We start from the raw sequence: 22,052 nt of genomic DNA, 5'->3' as shown, positions 1-22,052 counted from the left end.
GTTGGGTGGGCTGAGCCAATAATGATTGCAATCAATAAGAAAGTCCTTCATCAGTAGAGTTTTATGATAGCAGCTTTAAAAGTCTCCAGATATGCGATGAACTCAGTTAAGTTTTAGTGGTAATTTACCAGATATACTTCATGAAATTTACTCAGAGAATTTCAGAATTCATTTTCACCTGCAACCATTGAAAGCCTCCAAAGATTCCAGGAAGCCCAAACTCATTTCTCCCCTGGCCAATATTTGCAGATCTAGCCCACACAGCCGGCTTCCAACTGCCTGTACCTCAGCTCTCACAAAGACATTTTTTTTTTGTTTTGTTTTGTTTTTTTGAGATGGAGTCTCGCTCTCTCGCCCAGGTTGGAGTGCAGTGGCACGATCTCTGCTCACTGCAACCTCTGCCTCCCGGGTTCAAGCAATTCTCCTGCCTCAGTCTCCTGAGTAGCTGGGATTACAGATGCACACCACCACATCCAGCTAATTTTTGTATCTTTAGTAAAGACAGGGTTTCACCATGTCAGTTGGCTGGTCTCGAACTCCCAACCTCAAGTGATCCGCCTGTCTCGGCCTCCCCAAGTGCTGGGATTACAGGCATGAGCCACTGCGCCCGGCTGGTCAATACATTTTTTCTTTTGTACTCCAAAGCAATGTATACTCATTGTTGAAAATTTGTAGTTTAAAAATAAGCAAAAGAAAGAAAATAAAAATCATTCAATAAATGTTTTTCTACTTGCTTATCTATATTTTTAAAATTTCAACATTGAATAGATATTATTTTTATAATAAGAAAAAAGTTATATTTAATTTTTAAAAATTTCAAAAGATATACTTCAAAATGTTTATAGTCTTTTTAAGCTTCTTTTTCCCTTAATTTTTGTATACTATATTACTTTTGTAATTGAGAAAAATAATTTCACAATAAATATTGTTAAAAATTAATTCCACCACTCAGAAATAAGTATTGCCAATATTTTGGTGTATATGTTTCAAGTCTTCTTTCCTATGTCTAGCTAGAGTTTTATTTTATTTATTTAAAAAAGACATGTATTCAGTGTTATGATCAGACTATTACATTTAGCAATCCACTGCATGGGCACATTAAAAACTTTTGTTAGAATGTTTTATACTTTCCACAGAACAGAATGGAACAGAACAGAACGGAACAGAACCTAAAATAACCTGCCACAAATATAGTCCTTGAGCTTTTTGCGCATACACATGAGCACTGTCTAAAACATATCTTCTTTGTAGCAGCTGGGCACTGCCACCACTGTGCTTGGCTGAGTTCACAAATCTATTGTAACTGGTAGCTTCCCTATCACCTCTTTGGCTCTCCTCTCCTGCCAAGCTTTGTTGCTGGCAGTAATTAAAATCTTCTGCCATTGACACAGTGACTGCTGCTACTGGAAGCACCAGACCCACCTTGGTTTCATGATTTGGCAAAGTATTGGCCTCCACCACCATAGGGGCCAAAGCTTCTGCCTCCAAAGTTTCTTCCCTTCATGGGTCCAGATCTGGAGATTGATTGTTGTAATTGCCAAAATCACTGTAGCTTCCACCACCTCCAAAACTGCTCCTATCATTACCAAATCCCTTATAGCCATCTCCACTGCCACCATATCCACCACCACCAGCACGGCTGCTACCAAAGCCACCATAACCACTAATGTTTCCTCCATGACCAAAGTTGTCATTACCACCATCTCCACGACCACCACCAAAGTTTCCAGAATGACTTCAACCTCTTTGGCTGGATGAGGCACCAGCCATCTCTTGCTCCAACAGGGCTTTCCTAACTTCACAGTGTGGCCACTCCCAGGATGGTATTTCAGAACGACAATCTTATCCATGGTTGTCAAAGGTTACAAAAGCAAAGCCCCTTTTCTTTCCACTGCCTTGGTCAGCCATGATTTCAATATTTTGATTTTCCCATACTGTTCAACATAATCTCTTAGGTGACGTTCTTGAGTGTCTTCTTTAACGCCACCAACAAAGATCTTTTTCACAATTAAGTGGGCACCTGGTCTTTGAGAACTTTTTCTTGAGACAGCTGTCTTCAGTTCCACAGCTCTTCCATCCACCTTGTGTGGCCTTGTATTCATGGCCGCATCCACCTCCTCCACAGTGGCATATGGGACAACCCACAGCCCCTGGAGTGCTTGCTGTTTGGGTCTCTCATTAGCACACAGACTCTGAGTGTTCCCAATTGCTCAGAATGGCTCCTCACACTCTCATCAGTTGTTCCAAAATTCTACCCCCATGTGAAGAACTTCTGCAGCTGTTCAAGCTCTTTAAAAGACTCTGACTTAGACAGGACAGCAGTGGGAAGAGACTTTAGCCATGCTTCCTCGGCTCTTCTGTCACTTAGGAGAGCCCTTGGTTCTCAATATTTTGTTCAAGTCCTGAATTTGCATTTCACATAAATCCCAAATACTATTCTCATTCATTTGAGAAGGTTGGTGCTGTTAAGAATGCAGTAGAAGGGATTTATATCCTGGATGGAAGTTTGCACAAAATAGTTTTTTAAAACTCAAACTATGTAGGTTTCCTACAAGTCTTTTTTTCATTTAGCGTGGGGACCAGCTGGAATCAGAAGCAGTAAATATAGCTGATCGTAGAATACATTAAATACAGAAAAAAGATCCAGCTACCTGGTGTGCAATCCAACCATCTCAAATACTAAAACTTTATGTTCAGTCATAATATTTTCCTCTTGGAATGAAAACATCTGAATGTAATAGTAAAGCAACAGGGACTCACCAAAGAGTGAAGTTATCACTTGCCTGCAGAAGAGGAGACATTTAAAAGCACTCTATTCCCTGTAGCCCTCTTTATTATAAAAGTTTCATGATAAATCCATCCCCAGCTAATGCCTAGGGTGATTTAAATATATAGCAGCAGAGTCTCCAGTGGTCAATTGAGGGATAACGAGTTCTGGAACTGCCAAAGTGAACAGAAATCCTCCTGGTTCAAGCTTTTTGTTTTTTACTTTTTGAAGCGATGCACCCATCAACAGTAAGGGAGAGGAATACATGAAAAGAAAGGGAGGCTGAGAGGCTGAGGGAAAGACAGAGGCTAGGCTTTTGTGATTATGGTAATCCAAATATATAGCAAGTGGCATGCTGAAAAGTCCCTCTCAACAGGCAGCACACTCCCATGCTGAACATCCAAATGAAACATTTATAATATCATCACAGTGTTGTTCATAAACACAGAAGTATATTTGATATAAGCAAATCCTTGGATACATTTTTAGAAGTGGATGATAGAAAATTAGAATCTAAAATCTGCCTGTTCCAACACACACACACACACACACACACTCACTTCACACTTGTGCTTTTAAAAATATCAAAACCCTTGAATTCGGAAATCTTCCTTCCCTTCAGTTTCAGATGTCCCTTCTCCTTCCCTCTTTGAATACAATTACCAACTACAGTCAGCTTCAGAACTCCTTTCCCTTCAAAACAGGTTTATAATGATTAAAAAATTATTTTTCACTTGTGAAATTTTATCTGTAAGCAACTTTAAATATGCTGTATTTAAGCGTGCTTAGCACTAGGAATCTTCAAGAAAAATAAAATGTAAGTCTAAAAGCTTACATACTGAGTAGTTTTACTAATTTCTAGACTATAACTTTCTTCAAGGCAAGGAGGGCATTTGATTTATGAAAAAGTTATTTGACAGCATACATTTTTGGAGTTCAAAGAACCAAGGGTCCAAGGTAAAAACATACGTAGCATCTCCTAGACCTCCTATTCTGAAGGAAAGAAAGAAAAAGAAAAAGAAAGGAAAGGAAAGGAAAAGAAAAATATTTTGAGCGCTGGACCATAGTAGGTTTTTTTTTTTTTTTTTTTTTTTTTTTGAGACGGAGTCTTCACTCTGTTGTCCAGGCCAGAGTGCAGTGGCTCGATCTCGGCTCACTGCAACCTCTGCCTCTCGGGTTCAAGTGATTCTCCTGCCTCAGCCTCCCGAGTAGCTGGGATTACAGGAGCATGCCATCACGCTCCACTAATTTTTGTATTTTTAGTAGAGATGGGTTTTCGCCATGTTGGCCAGGCTTGTCTTGAACTCCTGACCTTGTGATCCACCTGCCTCAGCCTCCCAAAGTGCTGGGATTACAGGCGTGAGCCACCACGCCCAGCTCTTAGTAGGTTCTTAATAAATGTCCCGTATATTTACCCATATTTTCTGAATAAGTTTAACATTTTTCTCTTTATTCTAGTATTTTACTTTATCGCTGATTTTATGCAATTTGATTGTGATATGCTAAGTGTAGTGTTTTTCATGTTTCTTGTGCTTGGGGTTCATTGAACTTCTTGGATCTGTGGGTAATGAAATTTGAAAAAAAAAATTTTATCACTTCCTCAAATATTTTTTCAGCCCTCCCTTCTTTCTTCAGAAACTCCAGTTACATGTATATTAGGCTCTTGAAGATGTCATAAAATTCACTGATGCTCTTTTCTTTTAGTTTTTAAAATCTCGGTATTTTATTTCTATTATTATTATTATTTTTTAATTTGAGATGGAGTCTTGCTCTTATCACCCAGGCTGGAATGCAATGGCACCATTTTGGCTCACTGCAACCTCTGCCTCCCAGGTTCAAGCGATTCTCCTGCCTCAGCCTCCCGAGTACCTGGCTGCCTGCCACCATGCCCAGCTAATTTTTGTATTTTTAGTAGAGACGGGTTTTCACCGTGTTGGTCAGCCTGGTCTCGAACTCCTGATCTCAGGTGATCCACCCACCTCAGCCTCCCAAAGTGCTGAGGTTCCTGGCGTGAACCACTGCGCCCAGCTCAAATCTTGGTATTTTGTTTTAAATAGTTCCTATTGCTATGTCTTTAAGTTCATGAATCCTTTCTTCAGCAGTTACTGTTATTTCCATTCAGTATATTTTTCATCTCAGACATCGCAGTTTTTATTTCTAGAAATTTGATTTAGATATTCTTTTCTTGGCACATGATGCTTTGTTCTGTCACTTTAAAAAATTATTTGGAAACGATTTTAAATTTACAGAAATACAAAGAGCTGCAAAGATAGTAATAAGTGTTCCCAAAGATAGTATAGAGTGTTCCCAGTTCCCACTCTGTACCCAGTTTACTTAAAAGTTAACATCTTATATTATCATGATGTATTTATCAAAATTAAGAAATCAGCATTGGTACAGTACTATTAAGTACAGACTTTATTCAGACATCCTGGTTTGCAGCTTAAAAAAAACTTTCAAATATATTAGTCTTTCATGCTCAGTCTTTCTTCTAGTTTCTTGAACATATGTAATTCAATTATGATAACTTTTTAACTCCTTGTCTACTAATTCTATCAACTGTGTCATTTCTGGGTCAGTTTCAATTGGTTGATCTTTCTCTTCATCATGGGTCATATTTTCCTGCTTCTTTGTGTGTCTAGTAATTTTTATTTGGATGCCAGGCATTATGAATTTTATCTTATTGGGTGCTAGATATTTTTATATTCCTATACGTGTTTTTCAGCTGTGTTCCGGGAGGGAGTTAAGTCACTTGGAACAGTCTGATTCTTTCAGGTCTTGTTTTTAATTTTTTTTTTTAGGCAAGACCAGAGCTTTTGCCTCACCACTGACCTTGCCCCACTACTGAGGAAAACTTCTTTTGAGAACTCTACCAAATGCCCCTTGAATTATGAGATTCTTCACTCTAGCTGGTGGAACAGAAATGATTCCTGGCCCCAAATGATTTCTGGAGATTGTTTCCTCGAATCCTCTCAGGTGCTTCTTTTCCTGGCCTCAGGTGATTTCCTCACCTACATGCACTAATCAGTACTTTGCTGAAAATTTGGGGGCAGTTTCTCCGCAAATTTGTGAAGTTCTCTGTGTAGTTTTTTCTTCTCTGGCACTCTGCCCTGTGTTCTTTAGCCACCTTGGCCTCCTTGTATTCCAGGCTCTCCCCAACCCGGGGAGATTTTTGGGCGTTTCCTGGGTTTCCCCTCCCTATGTCACAGCCTGGAAACTCTCTCCAGGTAGTAGACTAAGGTAATTGTAAGGCTCGTCTTGTACGTTTCCCATCTTTCAGGGATCACTGTTCTTCATTGACTTATATCCAATGTCTTAAAGACCACTGTTTCATGTATTTTTTCATGTATTTTCATATATTTCATACACTCTCATATATTTGCATTTCTGATTATATGACCCTCAAATGATTGCTATTTCTTCCTATTCTCAGGAGAATTTTTATATATGTGTATATATATAAAAATATATATATATTCTGAGAATTTATATATAAATATATATATACATATATATATATATATTCTGCTACACACACTTGGCTCTATTATGGACTTCTAAAAAATGCTCTCATACCTAACATATTTTACCACCAGAGTGGCTGCAAGACAGGGCAAGCCTAGAGGCCCTTGGTCTGGGAAACAGGCCAGGTTGGTGGGTCAGAAAGAGAGTATGATGTGAAGGATAAGAGGTTATAAGTGGCAAAGTTCAGAGAGGATAGTTGGAAAGGAGTGTGTGTGTGTGTGTGTGTGTGTGTGTGTGTGTGTGTGTGTGTGTTGGAATCCAGAGGGCATGATTAAGATCTAGGCCTGGGTGTCTCTGATATTAAGATTGGCAGACTAGTGAAACACATGTAGACACAAACAGACTAAGCATACAGGTAAATTCAAACTGAACTTAAGGGAATAAGCAGAGGACTTACCAAGATGAGGAGCCCCATACAACACAGTGTCCAGTACACATGGGAGACACATAGCACCATAACTGTTTGTCAATTTTGAGGTTGGCTCATTTGCTCCCCAGTGGCTGGTGATTTGAGAACTGATCTTCTGTGGGTTCCTTAGAGTTCTAGCATCCATTATTTCCAAGTAGCTTTGTTGATCCTCAATCTTGTTCCTGTGGTGGGACACCTGGATGTCATGGTGCTCTTTGTGGAATCTAATGAAATGCTGATATGACAAAATATATAATTTTGTCCTAGGTCAGATATCATCTTATTCTTTTCTTTTTTTGAGACAGAGTCTCACTTTGTCACCAGGCTGGAGTGCAGTGGCATGATCTTGGCTCACTGCAACCTCCGCCTCCTGGGTTCAAGTGATTCTCCTGCCTCAACCTCCTGAGTAGGTGGGACTACAGGTGAGCGCCACCACGCTGAGCTAATTTTTGTATTTTTAGTAAAGACGAGATTTCACCATGTTGGCCAAGATGGTCTCAGTCTCTTGACCTCACGATCTGCCCGCCTCGGCCTCCCAAAGTGCTGTGATTACGGGCATGAGCCACCGTGCCTGGCCTCATCTTATTTTTATACAGACATTCAGTAGTATGTGTCAAAGATTTAAGAAGAATTTATGAGATAAAAGCTTAGTAAGGAAAGCTTATCATTATCTTAGCTCTTTGCTCTGTGAAAGTGGGAAAGAAAATCATCATCTTTCCATTTTTCATTAGTGGAATGCTTTGATTTAATGTGTATAACCCTGGGGTTCTGTGCAAGCAGATGTTGAGGACACCTGGAGTGGATGGTGCATTCTGTTTTCTTGAAAGTAAACTTTTTAGTGAAATGTAGCATAATATCATGTATTTATATATTACGTTATTAATATTTATTTATTTATTTATTTATTTATTTATTTATTTATTTCACACAGAGTCTCGCTCTGTCACCAGGCTGGAGTGCAGTGGCACGATCTCAGCTCACTGCAACCTCCGCCTCCCGGGTTCAAGCGATTCCCCTGCTTCAGCCTCCCGAGTAGCTGGACTACAGGCGCGTGCCACCACGCCCAGCTAGTCTTTGTACTTTTAGATATCCACTATTCAGTCTCTTGCACTATATGGTACCCAAATCCCTTTTAAGAAAGAACTAATTGCCCAGCTACAAGGAGTAAGGGTACTTGAGAGCCTCTCACTGTTAACTACTTTGGGTCCACTTCAGCTTTTGAGCTGAGGACACTCCTTGTCAAGGCAGCCCCAGCCAATGACTGAGCAAGACTTTGTTGCAAGGGCCAGATCATCTCCACCTACCGCAGAATTCCTCCTATGAGCTGTCTTGACTGTGGAGCTGTTGATGAACTGGCAGAGACTTTGCCCACTCTTAACAAAGGTCTGACAACTCCTCCTGCCCAGGCCTGTTTTCCCCTTCTCCTTTTTCACAGGTGTTACTCTCCAGTGAAACTTTTGCACTTCTAACTCCATCTCAATCTGCTTCTGACCTAACTGACAGAAAAGTGCCCATATCACAAGGGTATAGCTTGATGAATTTTTATAAACTGAACACATTCATGAAAGCAGCACATTAAGAAGATGATTATCAACAGCATCTAAAAGCCCCTTGTGCTGCCTTCCTTACAGTCAACAACCCTTTCCCAAGCCTAACCACTGTCCTAACTCTTAACATCATAGGTTACTTTGTCATGTTGTTGTAAATCGTATAAATGAAATTTTAGGATATCTTTTGTGTTTGATTGCCTTAGCTCAATATTGTGCATCCTTTTAAATTCCTTTAAATTTGTGGTGTAAGTCTTTAAGTAAATGCTTCCACTTTTTCATCTTTCCACTCCAGAACTCTCTCTCTTACACACACACACACACACACACGTGCACACACATGCACACACATATGCACACACAGTGCAAACATAATGAATATTTTTCAGTTTGATTTTCAATCTGATGTACAATGCATATGTAAAAATAGTACAAATTGCATAGGATGTTCAATATGCTAAATTAGTTGGAATTGTCAGCGATTCCATTTGTCTCCTGCTTACCAAGTTTCCCTGGTTTAACTTCCACTAGATCTGAGTTATCAGGGGTAGGTCATCTTTTAATATTATTATAGAGGACAGTGACCGGTTTCAAACAATTACTGATGAATCATCGATAGCTACATCTATATTAAGCAGATCTTTCCTGAGTTTTAATTTAGTCAATTCCCTAGCTCTGCCCTAGAGAAGTGAGGATCTTGCTGCACAATCTTCTTTTTCTCAACTCCAAAGACATTTCTTCACTTATTAACTGCCTCATGGTTCAATAGTACCTAGAAAATCTCCTATTTCTCAAGCTGCTTGATAGTCTAAGATTTCACCCATTAAGCATATGTTTTTAGAGTTTCCCTGCTTTAGCCAGGCACAGTGGCTTATTCCTGTGAGCTGAGGCTAAGGATCCCTTGAGGCCAAGAGTTTGAGACCAGCCTGATCTCAATATAGTGAAACTCCTGTCTCTAAAAATATTTTTAAAAAAAATTAGTTGGGCATGGTGGTGCACACATGTTTTTCCAACTACTCAGGAGGCTGAGGCTAGAGGATCACTTAAGCCCAGGAGTTGGAGGCTGCAGTGAGCTATGATCATGCCACTGCACTCTGTGTCTAAAAATTAAAAAAGAATTTCCCGGCTTTGATTCTTACTTCCCTACTCAATTTAGGAGGATTCTTGAAAATAATAAAGGGAAACTTAAAGGCATTTCTCGTACTTGAGCACATGCACTTGTGAATCTTCTAAACAGTCCTCTGGTAAGAGGGCATCTTTCAAGGTCTTTTCACTTATAGCTGTACTGTTAGTATGATTATTTACAAACCATTTTCAAAAGAGAACTCTCCATTTATCCCTAGAGAGGGGATCAGCGTACCTCAGATTGCTATGCTCTTGCGTCTGATTTTGCTTCAAACTCGAAAACAAAATATTGGTTCAGTATAGTTAGCTTTCTCCTTCTAGCCTTGAAAGCACTCAGAAATAATTATGGTAGAAAGGTAAATGACACCAGGCTTTTTGCCCTCTCAAAAGTAATATTTTTCCTTGGTGCAGGGACCTGTCAGTATCATTGACCAGATATAAACGTCTTATTGGCCTTCTTGGGACTCAAATGCTGTACTATTCATTGAGTAAGAGCTTAGTAAACTTGAAGAGAATAAATGAATAAATTGATATAAAAGCCTTTTATGTTTATGTGTTTTTAAATCTAATAGTGATTCTAAAAAAGAGAGGGGTAAATGATGTGTATTTTGCTCTAAGATTTCCAAAGGTTTCTGATTTTATGACTGACACTTAAGAGTAGAGTCTGCTATGAAGCATATTATTAATGGGTAATTTCTTTGCAATCTGATCTGAGAACAACAATGAAGTTTCATGGCCTTTAGCAGAGTTGTAGTTTAATTAAATGTACTTAGAATATAGCATTTTACCATTTTAGAACAAAAAGTAACTTTAAAAATAATCTGCCGGGTGTGGTGGCTTATGTCTCTAATCCCAGCACTTTGGGAGGCCGAGGTGGGTGGATCACCTGAGGTCAGGAGTTCGAGACCAGCCTGGCCAACATGGTGAAACCTCATCTCTACTAAAAATAACAAAAATTAGCTGGGTGTGGTGGTGGATGCCTGTAATCCCAGCTACTTGGGAGGCTGAGACAAAAGAATTGCTTGAACCTGGGAGGAGGAGGTTGCAGGGAGCTGAGACCATGCCATTGCACTCCAGCCTGGGCAATAAGAGCCAAACTCCATCTGAAATAATAATAATAATAATAATAATTATCTAAGCTACCTTCCTTGCTACACCTTTACAGACGGGGAAATTGAAATAGAGAGCTTGGAAATGACTTCTGTTCCCCTGCTGCCAGCTCTGGGGCTTTAACTCCATCCCCACATTAAGGACTCTGGCTAGACTGGACCATTGTTCTCCGGAGGTTGTCAGTGTATTGACTACTTGTATTACTCTACATGTTATTGGTAGAGAAATCACTGATATCAACGGGTAGTTTTATTTACCTCAACATTTAGGGTTATTCTAACCTTTTCCAATGAGCTTCTATTTCAACGTTCATAACATACATTTAAAAATTCATCCAATTGGCTAAGCGCGGTGGCTCACACCTGTAATCTCAGCACTTTGGGAGGCTGACGCGGGCGGATCACGAGGTCAAGAGATAGAGACCATCCTGGCCAACATGGTGAAACCCCGTCTCTACTAAAAATACAAAAATTAGCTGGGTAATTTTTGTATTTTGTGGTGGCATGCGCCTGTAGTCCCAGCTACTCGGGAGGCTGAGACAGGAGAATCACTTGAACCTGGGAAGTGGAGGTTGCAGTGAGCCGAGATTGCACCTCTGCACTCCAGCCTGGTGACAGAGTGAGACTCCATCTCAAAAAAAAAAAAAAAAAAAAAAAAAATTTCATTCAACCAACATGTCCTGGAGGAACCAGATTTAGGACCTGCCTTCAGGGAGGGCAGTCAAGAGGAGGAGACGACAGTAATAGTGCCGTAGTGAGAATGTGATAATCGAGGTAAGTTAAGGAGGGACCCCTAACCCAAATTTGAGAAGGGGATGGTGAAGCTGGGCGTAGGGAAGAGCACTTCAAAGAGTGGAGAGAGCATGCCATGCCCCAGAGCCACATCTGTGAGTCTACAAGGAAAAGTGTTTTTAGATTTACCATGGAGAAGAACAAAAGAAATTCTGGGTTGATATATTTTGTGTGAATAGAGAACTTGATCTAAGGTTAAGAAAACCATAAAGTTCTGATGGGAAGAACACTGAATGAGAAGTCTGGAAAGCCAGCTTTCTCTAGCACCAGCTTTCTCTTGGCTCTGCGGTTAACTGGCTGTATGACCTGGGCAAGTCACGTCACCCCTCTTGGCCCTGGATTCTTCACCCATGAAAGAAGGGATAGGGAGTTATACCCAAAGTCCCTCAGACTCTGGGACCTGCAAATCCTAAGATTCGAGGTAGCTTTATGCACTATGTCTACCACACAGAATATGTATTGAATAAAATTCCTAAGTTCTATCCCATTTTAATCAGAACTAGGTTACAGGTTAATAAAACTGATTTCAAGAGGCATAGGCAATGCAGACTGCCCAGTGACCTCCTTTCCTTTTAGGAAAATACATATTTATAATTGATTATGTTTCATGCATTCTATTTAGCTATTAAAATAATACTGTAGATAGATATGACTCTTCTCATTTACAGATAATAAGACTGGGGCTCACAGAAGTTAAGTAATTTGCCATCCCGCCACACATTAAAAGTGGTGGTGGTGGGATTTGAACCTGAGTCTGTGCGAGGCCAACATCTGAGTTCTTCCCACTATGCCATTTGAAAGTAAATTTCTGTTAGAGAGAATCCTGACTATGTAGGAAAATACACTGTGAAGATGACTTCCACTTAGGCAAAGGTCATCTTCCGCATCCACCACCAAGCCCCTGACTCATTTTATTTCCTGCCCTACTCCCCCGTCTTAGTTCTCCAAACGATACCATTCTCTGCTCTAGGAGCCCCAGCTCAGGTTGCTGAGTGAAAAAAAAGAGAACTAGGGCAAAGAACTAGTAGAGTTGATAAAGTTTTCTTCAGAAACCACTTTGTCAACCTGACTGCCTTTGCTTTTGTCTGAAACCAGCGTGGAAGCTTCCCACTACTGAGACTAGAAACAGAAATCCCATCCTGTTTCATGAGTTTTCAACCGTAAACATCACCCGGTGTGCCTTTCTCTCTTCTACCTTTTCTCCCTGGTCTGTCAAAGCCCCTTTCCTGGTCACAGGTATTGCTTGACAGATGGACCTGTTAGCAGGCCCTCATTGACCTCTGATTTACAAAACTTGTTTAGTTGCGAGCAACACTGATCTATTCAAGCAAGCTCAGGAAAGATAGTTTACTTGAGGATTAACGTGAATGTTCACAGAATCCCAAGAGCATAGTGGAAAGAGGGCCAGAACTCAAAGTCCAGAACGGGAGGGTGTTTCTGGATCTAAGGTGGTCCCAATGGCCCAAGGACTGGGAGTTTATGGATCTTTACTCTGGAGTTCCACCAGTGGTATGACTCAGCAACCTGGTATCTGTTCTTCTTTGTCTCTGATTGAAACTAGCTATAATGCACTTACTCTAATTTTTTTGTTTTTAGACAGAGTCTCACTCTGTCACCCAGGCTGGAGTGCTATGGTGTAATCTTGGCTCACTGCAACCTCCGCCTCCCAGGTTCAAGTGGTTCCCCTGCCTCAGCCTCCTAAGTAGCTGGGACTACAAGCGGGTGCCACCGCATCCAGCTATTGTTTGTATTTTTTAGTAGAGATGGGATTTCACCATCTTGGCCAGGCTGGTCTTGAACTCCTGACCTCGTGATCCACCCGCCTCGGCCTTACAAAGTGCTGGGATTACAGACATGAGCCACCACACCCGGCAATGCACTTATTCTTTTTAAAATCTACTTTATCCTTTAAAAATTCGTACTTTTTTGGCCAGGCGCGGTGGTTCACGCCTGTAATCCCAGCACTTTGGGAGGCTGAGGTGGGCGGATCACCTGAAGTCAGGAGTTTGAGACCAGCCTGACCAACATGGAGAAACCCTGCCTCTACTGAAAATACAAAATTAGCTGGGCGTGGTGGCACATGCCTGTAATCCCAACTACTTGGGAGGCTGAGGCAGGAGAATCACTTGAACTCAGGGGGCCGAGGTTGCAGTGAGCTGAGATTGCACCATTGCATTCCAGCCTGGGCAACAAGAGCGAAATTCCATCTCAAAAAAAAAAAAATTCATACTTTTTGCTTAATCATAATTTCAGTTTGCGAAGATCCCTCACAGCCCCTGCTCTCCCTCCCCTCATAACCCTAACACTGCCTCAAGGCTTCTCTTTATGCATCCTTCGAGTTTCTACTCCTCCTGTTAATTTCCTATATTTCTACATGCTTCCAAAATAAAATTCCCAAAGAATTGTCCCAGATTATTCTTCATGCAAACAATGTTATCCTTCATGCAAACAATGTTAATTGCCCCCAAACTCCAAGTATGCACAGATCAAGGTTGGATGCTGACTCAGGGTAGACCATTTATTGGCTAACCAGCAACTTATGTCATAGCCTGGAATGAAAATAGGAGTCGGGCCATCAGCAGGAGAGGAATTGACTCCAACTAGATAGGTCTTGGCATCATCACTGACCTCCTTTGTATGACTACTATTGACCCATTTGGAGCAGCTTTATCCCAGTGTGAAACCTGCTGCTCACTAGTTCTGCTAGATGCATGTTGGAAGCACTGATTCAGGTTAATCCAACCTGTACAAGTTTCTGGGGCAGGTCTTCTTGGAGCCTTCAATATGGTAAAGTGTATTCTAAATTAGCAAGCAGAGGATAAGGAATGCGGTGTGTTTTGCTCTATGTAGCAGATGCTGTCTGTACCACATCCATGTCCTTTCAGCACATACCTGTACATTTTGAAGGCTGCTTTCTATGAACACCTGCAATTCTTTGCCTGAAGCCTTTTTTTTTTCTTTTTGAGGGTGGTGGTGGGGGCCGATGGGAGTCCACTCAACCTGTTAACAGGTAAGCTGAAAGAACAAGAGAGTTAATGTCCCTCACCTCAAAAGCAGTGTTCAACCAAAGATGGACAGGCAAGTGGCAGATATGTTTCCCAGTTGCCTCTCAGTTAGGAAACTGAAGCATGTTCCCCGATGCTTTCCAGAGTTCCCCAGTAGGGCAGAATTCCTCCTACGAGCTGTCTTCACTGTGGAGCTGTCAGTGAGCTGGCAGAGACTTTTCCTGCTCTGCCCGATGGTCTGACAGCTCTTCCTGTCCAGGCCTGCTTCCCCCTTCTCCTCTTTCACAGGTGTTACTCTCCAGTGGAACTTTGACACTTCTAACTCCATCTCAATCTGCTTCTGACCCAACTGACCAAAAAGTGCCTATATCACAAAAATTAGGGCTGAGTTCCTGCTGCTGAGAGTGGAAACTGACTTGATAAAACTCATACTGGCTCCCTTCCCCTCCTGGCCTCATTTCCCCACTCTTTTATTGGTGTTTCCTGGAATCACCTCCTAAGTAAACTATTTGCACTTCAATCTTTGACTCAGGCCCTATTTCTAGGGAAACCCACACCAAGACCCTCCCTTTATTGAGGGTGGTGGGGGGAGTGGGGGGAGGTGAGCACATCTTTTAACATCTAACAGGCCTGGAGAAATATTGACCTAGTGTACACAGGAGCTAGGGAAAATTACCTTTATCTCAAACCAGTTAAATTTCCTGAGACTTGTTGACGACAAAATGGAGAGCACACGCATTTCTGATTCAAGTTGTTCTTCATTGATAGCATTCCCACACAAATAAGGATATGTGGATCTCAGACATGTAACCACTCCATTTTTGTTTTACCTGTTTGTTACTCTCTCCCTGAAATATGGTTTACATTGCATCCTTTCGTATTACTGTATTTCACAAGGAAGACATAGTAGAACATTTTTCTCAGCACGACTGTAAATCCTAATTGTTTTTGAGCCTGGCTCATCTTAGATGTCATTGTGGGGACTCTATGAGTTACCACAAACACCTTTGTGATGTTAATAGATGATATAGCTTGATATGTCAGTGTAAGAATTTTCTCCATCATAAGATTTAGAATTAAAAGGGTTTTTCAAGACTATATATATTATCCAAGCTTTCAACTAATAGGTTTCTAACCATTTTATTATGCTGATGTCCAGATTTATAATCGTGTATTGTTATTAATATATGAGATGATTTTATATATGGTCTTTCAGGTGCTTTTTATTTGTGAAAATAAAAATAAGTATATTTTTAGGAAAGCTGGAGCACCTAATGGATATAATAGTATCCTACAGTTGTTAGGCAATTTAAGATCTTTTCAGCTGATTGTAGCGTAACTTTAAATAGCCTTAAATTGAGATACATATCCAACTTGTTCACCTGGACAAATTTTCTGTTAGATGCTTGGTTGTAAGTGGCAGGAAACTCCAACTCAACTGTTTTAAACAATAAGGGAATTTTCTTTTCTTCTGTAACAAGAAGTCCCAGGGCATGGTGGCTCTAGGGTTGATTAATCCATCAGCTTTTCATCAGGGACCTGGCTTCCCACCATCTCTGTCATTCTCAGTGGATCAGCTTCTTCCTGAGGCTAGCTCTTCTCATGGTCATGAGATGATGTTACCCATTAAAAGAAGAGGGAGGGTCAGCTGGGTGCAGTGGCTCACGCCTGTAATCCCAGCACTTTGGGAGGCTGAGGCAGGCAGATCACTTAAGGTCAGGTGTTCGAGACCAGCCTGGCCAACCTGGTGAAACCCCATCTCTACTAAAAATAGAAAAATTAGTCAGGCTTGGTGGCATGTGCCGGTAATCCCAGCTACTCGGGAGGCTGAGGCAGGAGAATCACTTGAACCTGGGAGGCGGAGGTTGCAGTGAGCCAAGATCACGCCACTGCACTCCAGCCTGGGCAACAGAGCAAGACTCCGTTTCAAAAAAAAAAAGAAGAGGTAATGTTTCTTAATGTGCTTCTCTTTAAAACTAAGGAAACTTTCCTGAGAAGGCCTCTGGTAGTTTCTCTTGAGTTTCACTGGCCAGAATTGTGTCGCATACGCCTTCCTAAACCAGTCACTGATAGAAGACAGCATTACCTTGCTTAGCTTGGTCTATTCAGGCTTTACTATTAATGACGTAGAGAAAGGGAGTTCTCCAAACAAAATCAGGGCTCTCTCAGGAAAGAAAGGCAGAGGGGATAACTATTGGGCAGACCACCAGTCAGGTTAGCTGTCATCGCCCACACTGTTTGTCTTGGGATAACCAGAGCAAACGAGCAGTGGCTCTTAAAACACTTTCTGTAATGTCTAAAGAAACACAACCCATAAAAGGTTTAGCAATGATAAACTATTATGTTATGACTTTAAAATGGCTACTGAGCATCATGCAGTGTTCAACATTCCTAGTGTGAAGTTTGGTGTGGTAAGGAGAGAGGCAGATTTGGAGAGAGAAGACCTAAATGTGTTCCTGGACTTCAACAATTACCCGTTTGACCTTAAGTAATGAATCAGCTTTTCTGGATCTTAGTTTTATCATATGTAAAATAGAGATTTGTCTACCTCAGAATTTGCTGTGAGTATTCAATACAATTTGATGCAAAGGAAAGTGCTTTGTAAATTACTAAGTGGTTCACACATGAGGGAGATTTAATTAAATTAATGAATTTTAATTGGTAAATAAAAGTTGTATGCATTTATGGTGTGCAACATGACATTCAAAATATGTATACAGTGTGGAATGGCTAAATCAAGCCAATTAACATATCCATGGCTTCGCATACTTCTTTTTGTGGTGAGAACACTTAAAATCTATTCTCTTTCCAATTTTCAAGTGTATAGTACATTGTTATTAACTATAGTCACCCTGTGGTATAGAGGCATTTTGAAAGAGAAGCAATAATGTGCCATTTATCCAAGCAAAAATCTCCACACCAGTCTTGGCAGTAGACCTGCAGAGGCTCTAAGGGAAAACAGCTGGAAGGATTACAGCTAATGAGCAGGCTTTTCAATGAAACAAAGCTGATTTAGTAACAACCCAAACAAAGTTAGTCTCTTCAGGCATTTTTTTTTATGTTAATAAGTTCAGGAGGGAGTTTAGATGTACAAATGTGGTTACCTGGGCTTAAAGGTGATCAGGTGAACAGGAGTATATTGGTTCTAATTAAGGAGCACTTGACTTATATTTTAACATAGTTAAAGCTGAAATCCAAAGTGCCTCATGTCTACAGCAGGCTTGCCTCTTTGTTATAGCAAAATCTTCACTCAGTTCTGTTACCTCATTAGAAAGCTTAGTCATCTATACAACGTTCTCACCCACTCACACCTGCACATTTCCTATACCTCCAAATGGCCTACCAGGAAAATATCTTTTTTCCTAATTAATAAGTTACTGTGATCTCAGTTTCTCTTCCCACGCCCTCAGCACTTCAGAGCTTGAATGATTCATTTCCAGCCTCAGGGCTGGGCTCCAGCTGCTCATATTGAAGAAGGCTCTGTTGACCTTGAGCTTGAGAATTTGTATGTGTTATAATATAGATGTCATTAAAATATAACATTTACCTGCTGAGAACAACATTATACTATTCATGAAACCATATAATTTCAATAACTAAACTCAGCAAGATTTTATTGCTCTTTCCACCTGGAATCACAGAAGTGCTGACTTATCACTTGAGAACCACAGCTCACCGATGCGCAGCTTCACTAAAAATCTGCAATGAGTCTTATTTTTTCATCATCTCTATGTAACCTTTTTTTTGGTGGCAGTTATACAGCCCCCTTCTAAAAGGTTATAATTAATTAAAGGCTCAAATTAACACCAGGAAAACTTTCATGTCACAAAATCTTCAGTGCCTCCGTGGTTAGAAAGAGCTATATTTTTAATACCATGATGATAAATTAAAATTCATGAATGTCTTTAAAATTTTTTATAGGTATTTTAACAGTCAATTTCACCTTCTCTGAAGATAGACTAAAAGGAGCCTTCTTTGATGTACTGAATTTCCTTATCCCCTACTCTGGCTTATTTATTTTACTTTATGTTATATACAGATACACACACATGCACAATTTTCTTCGAGATATCAGTCTTTTTTGATCAGAATGCTTAAGTAATTTTGTAATTCTCTTAAGGGTCTTTAGACGTAGTCAAATGACCATTTATACTGCATTTCATCTTGATACCCTTCTCCCAAAAAGTGAGGGGAAATAAAGGCTTGCCTCATGGAAATGGACAAATAATTTACCCAATTCCATTTTCACTTTGAACCACAGTTGATATCAATATAGTTAAAAGTGAGATGAAGGTATGAGAACAGCAGAAAACATTAATTGTGCGTACACAGGATACCGCTCTGTTGATGTGTCACCAACTTCGCAGAAGCATGGCAACGGCCTGGGAAGTGTCCTCCTGACTCCAACTGTGGTACGAGTGTGTGCACAGAACGTGAGCATTCTTAGAGTTCACAATCGCTAATGCCATTCTTATCTGTAGAAGTATTACATCATTTACACATTTTTACTAAGCTGTTAGCCTCAATCATGCCCTGAAGCAGTTATTTCCACAGGTTAATGATGTATTATATAAAGAACGATTTCTTTTTTATTCTTGGAGAATTTGCCTTTTAATTTCATTTAGCAACCATTTTGTCTTACATGATGGAACGGTGTAGGCTTAAATTAACTCTCCAAATATTGATAAAAATCGATGTCTGTTAGCTGCGCTTTGAACTATACTTCAACCTTATAAATGGAATTTTCTATTTTCTTTTAAAGGGGAGGATTATAAAGAATATTTGATTATTTTGGTAAAAACAAGCTTCCCTTAGTAAAAGAGATAGTATGTTATGAATGACGTTTATAACCTAATGTTATTTAGATAAGGTGGAAAAAAAGCCCCCCCAAACTCAGCAGGACCTCAATGATGGAAGCAAATCTGGAAAATAAGGAAATCTGATAAAACATAAGCCCACCATTTTTGCCTTTTGGTGTGGGTGTTGTCCTTACCTGCTGGAAAACACTGGCAAGTCTGTTCAGTGAGAGGCAGCCAAAGAAGGCTAGCAAATAGATTTATTAATCATTTCAGGAAAAATGAAGAATGCCTTCAAAGACAACACCCTCTTCTTGGCTTCACAGAATCTTTTTAGATTTTACTGTTAATAAGATTAAACAGGAGATGAGCAGTAAAGATATTGAAGCAGAGTTTATTATAAGAAAAAGTACACATTAAGAATTGGGCTCCCCCACCACTTAGCTCAGCACTGTGTCCACATTCTTCTATTCAGATTTTTTTATTGCTGTTTGCTTAGGGGAAAAAGTCCCTGTTGAAAGAATGCGGGCCGGAGTACATTAGTCACCTTTCCAGTGCTGTTTCTGTGGGACGGGGCCACGTATCCCTCCCAACTCTGTAGTTCTCTGCTAGTCAGGGCTGGAGACTGCTGCTGGCAGAAACCCAATCTTCTCCTTGCAAATAAAGGAGCCATCTGACAACGCTGTATTTGTTGGGGCCTCTTCTGAGCCAATCAGAGACTGCCCTTGACCGAGGGGAGGAGGAGAAGTTTATAATAGGATCAGTTTTGTTTGCAATTTGTTTCTAATAGATGCCAATAAGCCAGTTAACTAGGCTCTGGTTAATGGACATTTTATTGTCCCCCCCTCCCTCCATGGTGCACATGACCTTTCCTTAGAAGCATTTGTGATGCCTGAAAACATGTATCTGCTGCCTGGTAGCCAGAGGGCTTGCTCTGCTCTAGAAAACTTGTTCCCTAGCCCCAAGCTGCAGACCAGACCCAAATACTTTGATCATTCTGTCAGTGGGAAATTTACAGCAACATTCAGGCTTTTGTTCCATGTGTATTTCTCCAAATATAATATCTCCCTCAAGAAATCAATGATAAGCTGTTAAACTAAAGAGCATGGTAACATCCACAGAGCAGTAAATTAATGGTCTTTTGTGGATAGATGGTTACAGATTTCATCATAAAAAATGGATAAAAGATTACATATCACACAGAGCGAAACTTTTAATAACTCAACATGACTTTTCTTAATGGGTTTTATTCATTTTAATCATTATAGTGTCAATGATGATTATAGCCTTATTAGATTGTAGTGATTGAAGGGCCTGTTTATGAGATATTGAAAATCTCAGCCTGCTCAGAATAGCCTGGCGGCCTGTGTGGGTTTGATGTGTAACTTTATCTGAAGGAACAGGGCTTGTCAGGAGAGTTTCAATTAATACTTTTACTAAATTGCTCCTGTCTTTAGTGACCTAGGTCACAGATGACTTAGGGATTCCACAACATTAGCTTTCCCAAACAGTTGGGCTACAGCAGTGTAAATCAAAAGAGATTGTGAGTGTGTGTGTTTAAACGAAGGTAGGACTACGAAAGGCCTCAGGCAAAGTGGCTTGAGTCCTTCTGTCTCACTTCGCAGCCAGGAGAGTCCTCTTTCTGTCTTACGATGCCTCACAAGAAAGGAGTTCTTCTAATAACGGGATAAAAAGTTGACCACAAGAATCTGGAAGTTTCTCCATTTTTCCCTCCATGTCTGGGCACATGATTAAAATAAAAATCAAGACTCCATTAATGATTAATAAGGTGCTATTTCAGAGAAATGCCCCAAAACCCAGTCATCCTAAAAAAGTTATTATAATAAAGGTGCCAATGTTCCTAAATTCAAAATAATAATAATAATAAAACCTGCAGATGAATACCTTCAGTGGGATCAAGATTATAATGCCATCTATTTGATATCCTGATTTAGTATTGATTCTTCAGAATGTCTATTTCCATTACAAATAAGTGTCACCTAAAAGTTATTCCAAATGTCTCACTATAATGGATGTCATCTGTAATAGGCCTTTGAGAAGCAGTGTGGTGTGTCATGGTGTTACAGGAGACCTGGGTGTAAATTTGGGCTACTTCCTTTACCAGCAGTATGTTTTGGGACAGGTGACTTGAATTGTCATAGCCTCCATTTCTTCATCAGTAGAAATGGGAATAATGATAATACCCATTTAACCTGTCTCCTTTGTAGGGTACCTAACAGAATCAAATGAGTTCACATTTGTGCTGAAAAAACTCTGTTTTCAAGTGAATCTTTAGAATGTCACTAAGATCAAGGAGCCAGGTGATGTGGCTTTTAAAAATACAGGGTTCAGTATTAGATAGAAAATATCAAGTGATTTGATGAAAATCTGGAAAAGTCAAATTCAATTGGAGTCTAAGTGATTAGGTCCCAAATATTTGAGAAGAGAATAATAAAAGTCAAAAGGAATCTAGTAGAGCTTTTTTTTTTTTCTTTTTTAGTGGGGAGAAGTGGATATTTGAATGCAAAAAGATAGTGCAAGCCAGTAGGAATGGCTTAGGAAATGCCATACTGTATGGACAAGTGGTCTGTCTCCATCTGTCAGATGGGCAGAGCCGAGAATCAATCTCAGTCCAGACCTTAGCACAGGAGAAGGGAGATAATCAGGGGTGGGGGAAGCCCGGGAATTTAGAAGGGAAGAGAAAGGGAGAGAAACAGGGGTGGAGGAAGGACGGTGGCTTACGCCCGACCTGGAGAAAACTCACAAAATTAAAGGGAACCAAGGGTTGGAGAGGGGGGCAGCTGGTAAATGGGAAGTAAATGGAGTGCATCTATGACAAAGAAGCACACAGCAGGGAGGAGGTGTGGTAGGAAAAGAACATGACCATGACCTTGGGATCCCACAACCCTGGTCCAGTCTTTTCCTACCACCCTCATGATGGCCCCCCAGCTGCCAGCCCCACTCAATATCCACTCCA

General features: G+C 40.4%; 1 pseudogene; it reads right to left on the bottom strand.

Annotated features, from left to right (window-relative positions):
* Nucleotides 1–1,366: 1,366 nt before the first annotated feature.
* On the bottom strand, nucleotides 1,367–20,812 carry LOC101175747 (annotated as a pseudogene).
* Between the last annotated feature and the right edge of the window lie 1,240 nt (nucleotides 20,813–22,052).

This window comes from Nomascus leucogenys, chromosome 17 (genome assembly GCF_006542625.1).
Source record: "Nomascus leucogenys isolate Asia chromosome 17, Asia_NLE_v1, whole genome shotgun sequence".
NCBI classification, from domain to species: domain Eukaryota; kingdom Metazoa; phylum Chordata; class Mammalia; order Primates; family Hylobatidae; genus Nomascus; species Nomascus leucogenys.
This window is presented reverse-complemented; position numbering and strand designations above follow the sequence as displayed.